Below are 15,494 nucleotides of genomic sequence, written 5' to 3' on the forward strand. Positions count from 1 at the left end.
CACATACAACTTCCAGTCTGTTACTATGACTTAATCACAGAGAAACTAGCCCAACATGAAACATGAGCTTCTGCTCAGAGTTTCCAGTACATTCTAAGAAAGGTGGACATGGCCTCCAGCTTTGCCTACCACCTTCCAAATCACATCACAGGTCACTCCTGGTACTTTCCCTGTCCCACTCCATCAAGCTCTTCCTTTAGTGAGAGTTTATGATACATATATATAAAAGATGAGTAGATTCATCCGTTCCTCTACTTTGTTTTATAAACAGTATGAGAAATCTTCCTTCCCCCTCTCCTTCTCCTTCTTCTTCCTTTTTTGACATGGTCTTGCTCTGTCGCCCAGGCTGGAGTACAGTGGCACAATCATGGCCCACTGCAGCCCCGACATCCTGGGTTCAAGCAATCTTCCCACCTTGGCCTCCTGAGTACCTGGGACCACAGGCACCTGCGACCACACCTGGCTCATTTGTTAAAAAAAAAAATTTTTTTGGCCGGGCGCGGTGGCTCACGCCTGTAATCCCAGCACTTTGGGAGGCCCAGGCGGGCGGATCACGAGGTCAGGAGATCAAGACCATCCTGGCTAACATGGTGAAACCCCGTCTCTACTAAAAATACAAAAAATTAGCCAGGCATGGTGGCAGGCGCCTGTAGTCCCAGCTACTTGGGAGGCTGAGGCAGGAGAATGGCGTGAACCCAGGAGGCGAAGCTTGCAGTGAGCAGAGATCGCGCCACTGCACTCCAGCCTGGGCAACAGAGCGAAGACTCCGTCTCAAAAAAAATTTTTTTTTAATTGTTTTTGTAGAGGTGGGCGTATCCTTATATTGCCCAGGCTGGTCTCAAACTCCTGAACTCAAGTGATCCTCCCACATCAGTCTCCCAAAGTGCTGGGATTACAGGCACAAACCACCACGCCCAGCCCAGTATCAGAGATCTTTCCATATCCATCAAAGACAACAAACCCTGACAGAAGAAACTGAATGTTAGCCCTTTGTTTTGGGCTTCACAACCACGCTGGTCTCTTCCAGTCAGGCCCACACCGCTGACCTTCCTTAGACACGCAACAAAAGGAGCATGATTGTTGTTTCTGGTAAACACACCTCAATTTTGAATAACAATGGCCTCCTTTGAATCTTTAAGGTAGGAAACCACTTTTACTTTCATTATGTTTAATCAGTCTAGAAACTTCCTTGCACTGAAGTTGTATTTGTCTTGTTTTCTTTTCAGTCTGTTTCCTCACTTTTAAATGCTTCCTCTGCTAAAATGGTTATTCAGATTTCTTAATGCAAGACTTGTAGGTATTGCCACGGGGAGCTCATCCATTGCCTTGAGTGAAAACTTGGGTCTAAAGGTCTAAGGTTTTAGAATAAATGTGATTAAAAAAAAAAAAAAAAGGCCGGGGGCATTGGCTCATGCCTATAATCCCAGCACTTTGGGAGGCTGAGGCGGGTGGATCACCACAGGTCAAGAGTTCGAGACCAGCCTGGGCAACATGGTGAAACCTGAGCTCTACTAAAAATATTAAAAGTAGCTGGCATAGTGATGCATGCCTGTAATCCCAGCTACTCGGGAGGCTGAGACAGGAGAATCGCTTGAACCCGGGAGGCGGAGGTTGCAGTGAGTTGGGATCATGCCACTGCACTCCAGCCTAGGCAGCAGAGTGAGACTCCATCTCAAAAAAAAAAAAAAAAGAAAAGAAAAGAAAAGATGGGGGAAAGACTGAAGTAAAGAGATGAAAATCATTTCCCTAAGGATAAAATAAATAATAATAAAAACAATAGTTTTAGTTAAACCTTCAGTTTAACTATTGTAGTTCTGTTTAAAGCTTTCATAAAATCCGTCAATTTCTGGGCAGGTGGAAACGCATAGCCAGCCTCAGGCTTGTCACAGGCCTTCCAAGTGAGGAACTAATTGGTGAGGGTGTCAAAATTAAGTAACTCCGTTTAGCAAAATAATTACACCTAAGAAATGCTTTGATTATTCCTTCAGAACTCATTCTATTAAAGCGGCATGTTTTCCAAGGCAGACATGTCCTACGTAAATAGTTTCCACTCTGGTACCAGAAGGAAAGGAATCCTTCTCTCTTTCATAAACCTTTCGTAGACTCTCTGACACCATGGATATTGATGCTGCGCTAGAACCAACATCAGCACAGGCCCTGGTGAGATGTGGCAATATACATCATTTGCTGGAAGATGTACAAGGATACTTCTGTGATCAGAATTTCAGCTACCAGCTGTAGGAATAATACAGGAGCTGGAATGATGCATTCCCAAATGCTGGTCCCCCACTCTCCCCTCCCATTCTGAACGAGTGAGCTGTGGCTCCTGAATGCAGCGAGAGCAGGAACATCTAGCATAGGAAGCCCAGCATCTGAAGTGGCAGATGACCTCATCTTGCCTAAGGAGTGCCAGCACAGCTTGCCAGCCTAAATCCCCTGGGACAGAGTGTGGGGCCTTCTGGGTGGACCTCACCCTGACAGTTCTGACCCCAAAGATGTATAGCTTACCCATAGCTTGAAGTCCCAGCACTCCTGCAGTGCAGTGGCAGCCTCCACCGCCCACCCTTCAAACTCCACACCCAGCCAACACATTTAAAGGAGTTTTGTTCCCAGTGGATTTGTTAATTAAAAGTGTCACTCACAGTATTCCCCAAAGGCTGTAGTACAAGAGGGAGCCTTTCTTAAATGAGCAGTTCTCATTGCTCCAAAACAACTCTGAGAAGAAAGCCACTCAAATTCCTGGCTCTGCAGACCAGTCGACCTGACATCAGCTGTAAGGCTGCGCTAACATGGTGTCAAGAGTGGCTCCCAGGCTGAATGCAACAAGTAAGAGTGAGCTATTGCTCACAAGAGGCTCTTAATACAGCCTTGATGATTTCATCTGAAAACTAAATTCTCCTATTGTTCTAATCACTTAGTGCCTCAGGCTCCAGCTCCCCCTACTTCCCACCGCTTCCCAAACCCAGGATACGCCATTCACTCTTTCACTCTGCTGTCTCATCTCTGCTCCCTCTCTCAATGTTACTGAGTCATTTCCTTTCTCGTATTTCTCAGTGTAATCTCAGTGTTTGCCAGGACCCACAATTTAGCTAGATTAATCCCCACTTCCCCGCTACTCCCACCTCCTTCCTGGCTTCACTCCCTTGCTTAGTCTACTTCAAGAAAAAGTCTCTCTGCTGTTTTAAAGTATAACTTCCCTTGGAAATACACACACATACACAAATATATTTAACCTGACTACGTATGTGTATTCTGTAAATACATACACTGTACAAGTTTCATATTGGAAAACGGAACAAAAAAAGGAAAAAACAGATACCAAACTATTTATGGTGATATATGCAAATAACAGGCTCACTGGTAATTTTTTTTTCTTATCTAAACTGCTTTGTACTTTCCAGGTTTTTAGCAGTGATTATGTATTGTTTTCACAACCAGCAAAAATAAAAATACTAATGAAGCTGCAAAAAGACAAAAAGAAAATTGATGCATGAACACACAGGTCATAAGGTACAAAAAGTTCCTGAAGGCACAGGGGGTGGTGGCTCACACCTGTAGTCCCAGCATTTTGGGAGGCCAAGGTGGGCAGATCACCTGATGTTGGGAGTTCGAGACCAGCCTGACCTACATGGAGAAGCCCTGTCTCTACTAAAAATACAAAATTAACCAAGCATGGTGGCACATGCCTGTAATCCCAGCTACTTGGGAGGCTGAAGCAGGAGAATTGCTCGAATCCGGGAGGTGGAGGTTGCGGTGAGCTGAGATTGCACCATTGCACTCCAGCCTGGGCAACGAGCAAAACTCAGTCTCAAAAAAAAAAAAAAAAAAATGTTCCCGAAGATAAACTACAGATTTGGCTCCTACCTTTGTGTGGCTCAAATCAGAAGACGAATGGAATCAATCACCTGATCCCATGTTGTTTATAAAGAAAAAGAATAGCAGTTCGTACGGGGAAGAAAAGATTTTCTTGACAGTAAAAATTTTTTTCCTTGACTTAAAAAAAACAACAACAACAAAAATCCTCTACAAGTGCTTCCCATGGAGAGCCCTGGTAGTATGTGGGGTTAACAGTACCTGTAACAAATAGAAGTGGGAGCGGGCTTTTCCCCTTCCTTCAAGAGCCCCTGGGACCACTACTTCCCAGACAGTCTCCTTCTCTCAGTCCCAGAAAGACCAACCAATTTCTGGCCTCCAATCACATTATGAGTCTCTGCTTAGAGAACTGCCCAGGTTGGAAAAAAGCATGGAGTTTGCTAAGGGGCATCTGAGAAGACACTGGCTGGAAATGGTAGGTTATGAAAACCGGTGTCGTGTGAAATCAGTTTTCCCTCATGGATTAATATTTTCTTCAAGAAAGACACAAATATAGAAAGCCATTTTATTTATCAGGTAAATTGTGTGTTTGGGGTTAAAATATTTCGAAATTGGTGGGGCGGCACACCCACCCTCCAAGTCACCCTCCCCTCAGACTGGCCTCTCCCATCAGCCTGCGGAGAGGGTGTTAACTCTGCTCCAGTTTCCTCCTCTCAAGCCACGGCTACCTCCTTCTACCTCCTTCATGACCTTTCACCCTGATGAGGGCAATGGCCTCTGGGCTTCCCTTCTGCCAATATTTCTGGTTTTCCTCCCTTCCTCCTTCCCTCCCCCCATCCTCTCTCTCTGACAATCCATTCACTGTCTAACCTCCAGGCAGATATCCCAAGGATACCTGGTATCCAAGTCCCCCTGGGTCACCACGGCCCATGAAATAACAGCACAACTCACATAGGCATCTCCCAGACAAAGCAGCCTACTGCCAGACTCTGTGGGCTCTGCAAAGATGTACAAAGACCACACACAGTCGTTGAGTCACATTTACCTGGGTATTTGGGTTTAATATTAGCTCTGACCCTGTGTGACCTAATTGGATATCCTAGTCACACTACCCATATCCACAAGACAGAGGTAAAAAAAAGCTAACAGTATACTGGTTCCTCATTGTGAGGATAAAACAGGTCTGTTCTGGGAATATTATGACCACCAAAGTCACTTACAGATTTCATAGCTAGTTCTCCTGGCTTCCCAAAGTCATTTTCACTCAGCAGTGAGTGCAGAGAAGGCAGTTCTAGCCTGGAGTCCAAGGTTGGCAACACTTAGTTCAAGTTTTTTCGACAACCATGGATCGTATACCTATTATGCACGATGGGTGATGTACTGGCTAGGTGTAAAAATCAAAAGCATTGTGCAAACTATATAGTAAAGGCAAAGATAAAAATCTTATCTGTAAAAGTAGAATAATCAGACATGGCGCGGTGGCCTGTAATCCCGGCACTTTGGGAGGCCGAGGCGTGTGGATCACCTGAGGTCAGGAGTTTGAGACCAGCCTGGCCAAGATGGAGAAACCCCATGTCTACTAAAAATACAAAATTAGCCGGGCATGCTGGTGCATGCCTGTAATCCCAGCTACTCGGGAGGCTGAGGCAGGAGAATCATTTGAACCGAGGAGGCGGAGATTGCAGTGAGCTGAGAGAGCGCCATTGCACTCCATCCTGGACAACAAGAGTGAAACTCCGTCTCAAAAACAAAACAAAATAAAACAAAAAACCAAACCAAACCAAAAAAATCCTCCAGCTTCTTACCAGCCAGGAAAAAGCCTGGTGTTTTGGGATGAATTTACCCACACTCACTTCACAGAAGGAAGCCATACAATAAGGACTTTCTGAAACAGAGAATCCCCATGTAATATATTTTGTATGGCTGGAAGCATACAAAGATATAAAAATAGGAATGCTTCATTCAATAGGAATGAACAAGTGCTTCATTTTGAAAGAATTTAAAACTATTAGCAGCATGTTGCTTATTTCTATGGGCAAAGATTGTCTTCAAACATAAGTGTTTTGCCTTTTTTCTGCCCCCTACTTATTTAATAAATTAGAGTTTCATACAGTATCCGACATCAGGGCTCCCCGCCATCAGCAGAGTGGTTAGGACAGGACCTGGAAGCAGCCTCCAAACTGCCCCTTCTTTTGCCACAACCTAGCTGAGCGGTTAAAGAGAACCACACCAATAAGATGAGAATTTAAAGACAGCCTGGGGTCATAAAACCAAGGCAGACTGGTTTAAAACTCAATTATACTCACTGCTCCCTGTCTTCATCCCCTGGGTGAAATTCCTCTGTAGCCTCTGTCCTTACTACCTCTTTTTTTCTCTTCCAGTAGAATACAAGCTCTTCCAGAAGAAATGTTCCGCAGAAATGACCCTGTGGAACACAGCAAAGTGTTCTGCACATAGTAGGCGTATGAAAAATGCTAGCCAGGTGCAGTGGGTCACACCTGTAATCCTAGCATTTTGGGAGGCTGAGGTGGGAGGACTGCTTGAGCCCCAGAGTTGGAGACCAGCTCGGGCAACATAGAAAGACCCCATCTCTTAAAAAAGAAAAAAGAAAAAAAATCTGCCAAGCCTATGATATTTACAAGCCCCATTTAAGTATAAGCACACTGTCTTATTTCAGAAAAATCAGATTTTTAAAACTTTTTTGATTTAGTAGGTCAATTCACCATTCTCTTAATGTTAAAACAAATGTACATACTGAATAAAATTAGCTTAAAATTTGCTAAATGAAACAGCTTTGCAACGTGCTTCTTGTGACTCAGTCCAATTAGGCCCACTAGTGTTAAAAATGGAAACTGAAACAGATTTGGATGAGGTTGATAAATTCCCAGATAGGGCCTGCCAAGTGAATCTGACCCACTGTCAGCAGAGAACAAACGCTATGCCAATTTTTAATCCTGTACCAGATGGCAAGAAGTCTTGCCCGAGACTTACATTAAACTTTTAAAATTGTCCTCAATTAGAATTAGAATACAAGTATGCAAAAGGTGGTTTACTTTCTCATTGTATGTTGGGGATAAATACTGTTTGCATTTAAATCAAATTAAACATTCTATCAGTGTGTTCTTATTTAGATTTCAAGACCTAGGAAATGACATATATCTTACTCATATCTTACATTTCTTTGAGTAGCACCTTTTGTTTTGTTTTGCCAATGGTACTTAGCTGTGCGAACCAACACCAGAGATGAGTCTTAACCACAAGAACACAGATGGGGTGGTATGCACACTTACTAATTCTCCCAGGCCCAGATGCACACTTTCTCCAGGTAGTCCCTCTGCTGTCACCTAAAACCAGAATGCAGTGGGAGCCCATGGCAGTAGAAACCCCAGGGAGCTCATCACAGAAAGAAGGCCACATCACAGAGGGAGCCCATGACAGTAGAAGCCCCATCGCAGTGGATGCTCAGCTCACCACCCACACCTAAACTAGCAACCCGATCTGATCATGTTTGTAATATTAAGATTAGGTTGTTTGTTTGTTGATTTTTGAGACAGAGTTTCGCTCTTGTCACCCAGGTTGGAGTGCAATGGCGTGATCTCAGCTCCCTACAGCCTCTGCCTCCCGGTTCAGGCAATTCTCCTCCTCCAGCCTCCCAAGTAGCTGGGATTACAGGTGCCCGCCACCACGCCTGGCTAATTTTTGTATTTTTAGAAGAGATGGGGTTTCACCATGTTGGCCAGGCTGGTCTCAAACTCTTGACCTCAGGCGATCCACCCGCCTCAGGCTCCCAAAGTGCTGGGATTATAGGCGTGAGCCTCGGCGCCTGGAGATAAGATTAGTAGCCACCCAGTACACTGATCCCCTCTGCTTAACTTTATCAGTCTATTTGCATAATGTGGAGTCGGCTTTTGAACTTCAATATGTTGACAATCAGAAATAAAGTAATGGCTCTTCACATGGTTGAAGAGATACATAGCTTAAGTTTTATTATATCTCTACATACCCTAAAGTAATCAATCTTCCTCCCACGTTGTCATTCTTTCTACCACCCGAATTAATAATTCTTTGTCCCAAAGCAGCTTTTAAAACAGTATTATTGGTTATAATTATTCTTCCATTCTGCCCAAATCCTAAACGGCACCATCTCCTGCTATTTTAATGCATTAGAATAAAAGATACAGAGGTAAAAGTCAGGCTGCAAATGTGCACAGCTGACACATCTATTAGCAAAGCATTCAGAGTTTAAACCCCAAAGCTAAAAAAAAAAAAGACTCATGTCATATAATAAAGGTGACTGTTCACACAACAGAAATGTGTTGGATGAGAAAGTTCATCCTTCTTTGACACCACAAAGAATTTATAGTTAAAAGTTTCCGGTCAGATTTTCACTTAGGCAGCTCATCAAACATAGCTGCAGTCTATGACACAGAAATAATAACATATATAAATAGGGGATTTTTTTTAGGATCCTCTAATAAAAGATGATACAAGACCAGAGAAGTTATTTCAGTGTATGGTTCCGGTCTCTACCATTCACTTGCCAATTCAAAAAATTTCAGCGTTCTCTGGAATTCCGAATGAATGGCAGGGATTGTATTTTTAACTACCAGGCTCTAATCCTCAACTTCCCTTGCAGACTTGCCAAGAAGCCTCCACTGGTTTAAGTTAGCAGCAGTAGGCACAGCGGCCATGTGAAAGGCATCCTGGTGCCTCTGCCCTGGCCAGCTGTGGTGATCCATCTCTCTCAAGTCCTTCCTTCCCAGGGAGCACCACCGACTTTTCTGCAGACTCATTCTATCTGAACCTACTCAGCCAGGCAGAAGCTGAGTCAAGCAAAGCTGCTGTCAGCCCCAAAGAGCAGATGAGCCAAATCAGGACTGTAATACCCGCGGTTCCTGCAGGGATTCATTTACCAGAGTTTTATCCCCGGGGTGGGGAAAATAAGCGGCACTGTGAATGTGCCACTTCCCAGAGAAAACCACTTTGGAAGGCTGATGACTCATCGAGATAGCCCCAGGTGTGACTCAGGAACCTCACTTCAGAAGGTGAACAGTTCAGCTGCGGTGTTAGAGACACCCGTCACCTGCTGCACGCACTCCAGCAGTACCCGGCACTGGCAAGCCTCACTTTGCCTCTGCAAACTGAGCAAAATTCTTGCTTAACCTCATTTTTCCTATTTTCTGAAAACACAAGAAGGGGGAAAAAAAAAGGACTGGGAGTTTTTGTTGCTTGTTTGACTTGGGCCAAGAGCCATATTAAAGGACTTTGGCTGCATTGCAAACAGTTTTATTATTAGTACCAGCATTTTTTTTTCTCTTCTCATGCCAGGATCAATAATGCTATTAAAAAATGTATAGTCCGGACACAGTGGCTCACGCCTGTAATCCTAGCACTTTGGGAGGCTGAGGCAGGAGGATTGCTTGAGCTTAGGAGTTCAAGGTCAGCCTGGGCAACATAGGGAAATCTTATTTCTAAAAAATAAAAAAAAATCAAAATATTAGTCGGGTGTGGTGGTATATGCCTGTGGTCCCAGCTTCTTGGGAGGCTGAAGCGGAAGATTACTTCAGCCTGGGAGGTCGAGGCTGCAGTGAGCCGTGATCATACCACTGCACCCCAGCGTGGGCGACAGAGCAAACTTCTGTCTCAAAAATAATAATAAAATAAATGAAAGATGTATAAATCACCTTAAGTTTATTGTATTGGAACTCCACAACAATGTGAGAGTCTATTTCACAATATTATTTCCAGATGTCCAGTATAAAATATGTACTTGGTAGAGTCTTTATTTCACTTTTCTCCTTTCTCACAAACAAAAACATGGGATGAGAATCAGAAGTAGAGAAAAGATGAGACGATTTCGCTCTTTCACCCAGGCTGGAATGAAGTGGCATGATATCGGCTCACTGCAACCTCCGCCCCTCTGGTTCAAGAGATTCTCCTGCCTCAGCCTCCTGAGTAGCGAGGTTTATAGTCGCGCGCCACCACACATGGCTAATTTTTGTATTTTTAGTAGAGACAGGATTTCACCATGTTGAACAGGCTGGTCCTGAACTCTTGACCGCAGGTGATCCACCTGCTTCAGCCTCCCAAAGTGCTAGGATGACAGGCGTGAGCCACCACGCCTGGCCACATGAATGGTGAATTCTAGAATAATCAATAGGAAGTGGAATGTATTCATCCATTTTTTCATTAGAGAAGTATTTACAGCGGGATACATCTTCCATAGGGATTCAGTTCCAAACTCAGTGTTCTTTTGTTTTGAAGAGATGTTGCCCAGGCTGGACTCCAACACTTGGGTTTAAGTGATCCTCCTGCCTCAGCCTCCCAAGGCTGGGTCTACATGTGCATGCCACCTCGCTCTGCTCCCCAAAATCAGTTGTGGCAAATGTGGAGTGTAGTGAAAATTACCACTGAAAAACTTCTGAATATACAGTCTACTAGGCTTTGTGTATGTTATATTATCTTTCAGTAAGTTCAGTGTGGCCAGTTTCTTCCAGGGTTAGAATATGGTGCTATTTCTACACCCAAGATCCAGATGAAGTGATGCTGTACCCAAATATGTATGTTGGGATTTGCTAGGCATTTAGTGAATTCACGACACTTAAGCATGCATACGGTGATGAATGCCTGCTCCCTCAAGGAGCTGGCAGTCAGATGAGCAGGGAGAAGGTGGCAGTGAAACAACGAGCGGTATTGGTGGTAAACAGCACAGACAGACTCTATTGTTTTTGTTATTATAAATGGTCCAGAACCTGACACTCTATCTCAATAGCTGCATGTTAGAAATGTTTCCCATATCAACTGCATCTAACATCTAGGAATCAGTTTCAATCTCACAATAAGTCTTAAAAAGAAATTTATATTTTAGAGTAGCCACTAAGCTACTTTAAATGCTAAAATACTTTGAAAATTGTTTTTCCAGGCTCTCTGTGCCTAACACATGTTTCTAACATGTTGTTTTTCCAGTTGTTCTTAAATGGGACACTGACCCAGTGCTTGGCTGCTCCGAAGACACTCCAAATGTAAAATATCTCAAAGTTAAAACCGCACTGCCCTCCTTTCTCTTCTTTCTAATGGGGCCAAGTGAATTCAATGTCACTCACCCCAAAAAAGAAGGCAAATCCTCTTTAAAACCAAAAATTCTTTTGGGTTAGGCTAGCTTCTTCTCTATTCATGTGAAGAGATTTAATTCCTTTTTGTTGGTTTTGCTTTTTTCAATTCTGGGAAGAGGATGAACTACCCTGGCTCTGGCCATCAGAGCCACTTTCTTTTTGCACATGTTTGAAAGGCATGACACAACTTGAACTGGAAAAAGGGCTGGCATGAACGTCGGCATCTCAAGAGAGACAAGAGGTGCTTTTCAGAGTGAGGGTCCCATTTTGCAAAAAATTATTTGGAGGATCAAAGACAAAAACTGAGGCATCAAAAGGGACCAAGTTAGGCTTCAGAGGAAGGGGAGAGTGCTACTGGGGACCTTGAAAATAATCATCAGGAAACAGCTTTTGGTTCACATTTCAAACCCAGTCTACAGTGTTTCTTTACATGTATTTCTTGGCATCTTCAGTCAAAAATATCACCCAAATGAGGCAGAGTGGTATAGTGGATTTGAGAGCTGCTTCTGCCATTAACTGGTTAAGAGACTACTGTTAAGTAACATCTCCAAGCCTTGGTCTCCTCCAATGTAAAATGGGCATAAGAACATCCATTCAATGATGTTTGGAGAATTTCATCAAATAACAAAAGTAAAGTACCTAGCACAGTGCCAGATATACATGACACACTATAAATATTAGTTCCCTTCCTTTCCCTTGTGAAAATCTATCCGAACTGTTCAAAGGGATCTGAGTAATTCAAATGCAAAAAGAAGAAAAAATCAATAAACACCTTGTAGTACAATGAACACAAAATGGGGAGAAATAATGGTAGACATCAATTTACCACAAAAACTACAAATATACTTGATTTCTTTCTTGTGTGTGTGTGTGTGTTTTGTGTTTTGTGTTTTTTAAGATGGAGTTTCACTCTTGTCACCCAGACTGGAACACGATCTCTGCTCACTGCAATCTTCACTTCCCGGGTTCAAGTGATCCTTTTGCCTCAGCTTCCTGAGTAGCTTGAACTACAGACACGCGTCACTAAGCCAGGCTAATTTTTTATATTTTTTGTAGCGATGGGGTTTCAAGCCTGCTCTTGAACTCCTGACCTCAGGTGATCTGCCTGCCTCGGCCTCCCAAAGTGCTGGGATTACAGGCATGAGCCACCGCACCTGGCTGATATACTTGATTTCATATAGTCGAGTAGTTAAGTAACAATTGACCCAGAGACAAAAATATTCTTAAAACACAGAAGGTCTAGCTAACCACAAGTCTCACATAGCTCCCCCACCATCTTTTTTTTTTTTTTTTTTTTGCATTCTAATAATAGCAACTCTCAAATTCAGTGTAAGAGGCAGCCAAAGCTGTGATTCCTTTAGTGCTCTTGTTGGTAATGAGTGCCTTGGTGGTAATGAGCATCTCATGTCAGCACAAGATTTTCTCTCACATTTAAAGTAGAAAGGGAACTTCAGCTTGAAGTAAAAAGCACAGTAAGAGCTAGGATTCACATTTTTCCTAATAAAGAAATGCTCAAGAAGATTTAATCTAATTTAATTATTTAATCATTTACAAGAAGATAATAGTTCCAAAATGTGAGGGGACATACCAGGTACAGAAATGCAGGAAGCTTTGAAGGTTCTATGACTTCAACTAATGGAAAAACAGATTTAGTCTAAAAAATGCTGTCATTTTAAACAAGTATGTTTATGCAAACTCCAAACAGTAAGTAGTTTTGTACCCACAAGTGGATGTTAATAAAAAATATATGACTGATTTAATTTTTTACTTAACAAAGTACAGAAATATGTACCTGTTTCAATTATAACTTCAAACCCCATCCTTCTTCATGAAAGTAGCAGATAAAAATCATATAAAATCAACATCTATTTGTGTGTACATAACTTTTTGTTTTGATATACCTTTAAACTTATAGGAAAGTTGCAAGAATATATATGGCACAGCTGTCTACTGATTCACCAACTTTATTTATTTATTTACTTATTTTTTTAGGTTAGTAGCATTAGAATAATCACTTGTTTCTAAATGATCCCTCAGTGATAGTAATCCTTTGGCTGGTCACTTTTCTAACTTTGAAGAGAAGTGAGTTTTATTCTGTAACATTCGCAAGATAAAGATGAAGAAAAGCTAAGATAAATCAATTTGAATAACCAAATCAGGAAACCATGTGTGATACTGTGATATATTAAGAAATAAATCTCTGTCACTATTGCCGATCTAGAGCTCCTATAACCCTTGTAGATAGAGGTGCTAGGAGACTCTTTGGTTTTAATATTTGGTCTTTGACCTTGGCTCCTGACACAGAGTTTCTAATCCCTTGGAATTTCCTGGGTGATAGGAGCATCTTTTGTTTTAATGAGGTGACTCTTGGTGGGCTCCTAGATAGCCTTAGGAAGGGGCTGGTTGCTAGAGGGAACCAACCACGTGGCCGTGGCCAGAGGTTCGAACTTTCAGTCCCACCCCCCATCCCGACCTTCAGGGAAGGGAAGAGGGGCTGAAGGATGAGTTGATCACCAGTGATGTAATCAATCATGCCTATGTAATAAAGCCTCCATAAAAATCCAAAAGGATAGAGTTCAGAGAGCTTCTGGATAGCTGAACACGTGGAGGCTCCTGGAGGGTGACACACCCAGAGAGGGCGTGGAAACTCCAAGTACCTTGTCCGATGCGTCTTTTCCACCTGGCTGTTCACATGAGTCCCTGTAATATTCTTTCTAATAAATGGGTAAAGGTAAGTGAAGTGTCTCCCTGAGTTATGTGAGTCATTCTGGCAAATGGATCAAATCCAAGGAGTGAGTTAGTCAGAAGTACAGGTCACGACCTGTAGCTTGCAATTGGCATCTAAAAGGGTGGGCTGGCGGGGGGCAGTCTTGTGGGACTGAGCCCTCAGCCTGTGAGATCTGATACTATCTCCAGGTAGATAGTGTCAGAATTCAACGAAATTACAGGACACCCAGTTGGTGCCTGCTAGGGAATCAGAAGTGCTGTGTTGGGTGGTGTGTGAGGGTAAAAAGAAATGTTTGATTTTTTTTTTCCCCTTCAGACCTGGTGACACCAAGTTTTTGGATAAAATCTAAAGTAATAAAATTTCAGCAGTAATGATGAACCCAATGTCCTTCCACTGAAGGAGAAAACAGACCCCACCCAAAAGGTGGGAAGGCCAGCAGATGATTTCTTTATTTATGGAGCTGCTGATGGTCACACCATGGTGTAATACAAACACTTCTGTCAAAACACTAACTTGGGCAGAGCCACTTTTACACTGTGCCTTTTATTTAATTAACAGGAAGTTTTTCAAAACAGGAGAGAGCTGCCTTACTTTGGTTAATGTATTAATTCAACTGGCTGCCTCCAAATAAGTTTTCTTAGGAGTAGAGGAAATACGTGTCAATAACATTTAAATGTCCTTCCAGTGCTTGGAATGAATGTTCTACTTGTACAGACATAGATTTTAAAGAAAAAATTGTAAATAATAAAATCTCCACCTCACTCTTTATAGAATGTATGATTTAATAAACAAAGAAAAAATGCAGCTTCAGAAAAATAGCTTTTAAAATGTCCATAAAATGCACACAAAAGAACCTGAAAACGTACTGCAGGTTATTCTCACATATTACTAGACTTAACCTGGTACCATCTTTCTGGAGAGCAGTATATCAATATGTAACAAAAACCTGGGAAAAGCTTTGATCCAGTAAGTCCATTTCCACAAAGCTTTTATTTCCAGAAAACAATTAAATGGGAATGACAGAGATGGTTGTTGCTTTGGAATATCTGCTCTCCCTTTTTAGGTGCTAAGTATAGCCAAGAGACTAAGTTCTAGACAATGAACAGAAGTGCTGTGTGGGATTCTGGGAAAGGTTTTTAAATGGAAGCAATAGACATACTTTTCTGCTTCCCATCCTTCCATCTTTTCTCCAGCCTGGCGTATGAACATGATGGCTGGAGCTGCAGCAGCCAGCTGGAATTATAAGGCATGAAAGCCACTCAGTAGGAATAACTAAGTAGAAAGACAGGTGCAGTGGAGCCATCAAACCAGTTCTTGAGTTCCTTAATTCAGATTTCCTCAATGTTAGAGAAATAAATGATCTCATTTCACATCCCTGTAAATCACAAACATGACTCCAAACCAATACAAGTATACAAAATGTATGCTCAAGGATGTCCACTGCAGTTCTGTTTCTATCTGTAGTGTATGATGATAGAATGGTTAAACAAATTATGGTACAGTCAGACAGTGGAAGACTGAACAGACATGATAAATTACGTAGATCTGTATTTGTTAAAATATATTGTGGGAGTGAACATAATCCCATTTTGGTAAATAGAACACATATGATTGAGGGGGAAGTAGGTTTTATTCATATCTTTACATGTCTTTGTTTTTTTGTACAATAAGCATTATTTTTCTAATCAGAAAAAAATGAGAAAGCTATCCTCCCCCCAAAATGAACCCATTTCCTGCTTAAAAAATGATGCTGCATTCCACATTTGAACCTATACCTGCTCATTACAGCCTCTGAAAATAATTCCACAGCTATAGTTCAGGACTGAAAATCTTGTCTGTCC

The 15,494-nt window shown here is 42.2% G+C and overlaps 1 protein-coding gene across 1 annotated transcript in view; it reads right to left on the reverse strand.

The window, feature by feature from the left end:
• WWTR1 (WW domain containing transcription regulator 1) overlaps positions 1-15,494 on the reverse strand; it is a 143,850-nt gene that overhangs the window by 56,018 nt on the left and 72,338 nt on the right. The window lies entirely within an intron of this gene.

The sequence above is a fragment of the Piliocolobus tephrosceles genome, chromosome 2 (genome assembly GCF_002776525.5).
Source record: "Piliocolobus tephrosceles isolate RC106 chromosome 2, ASM277652v3, whole genome shotgun sequence".
In the NCBI taxonomy this organism is placed as follows: Eukaryota; Metazoa; Chordata; class Mammalia; order Primates; family Cercopithecidae; genus Piliocolobus; species Piliocolobus tephrosceles.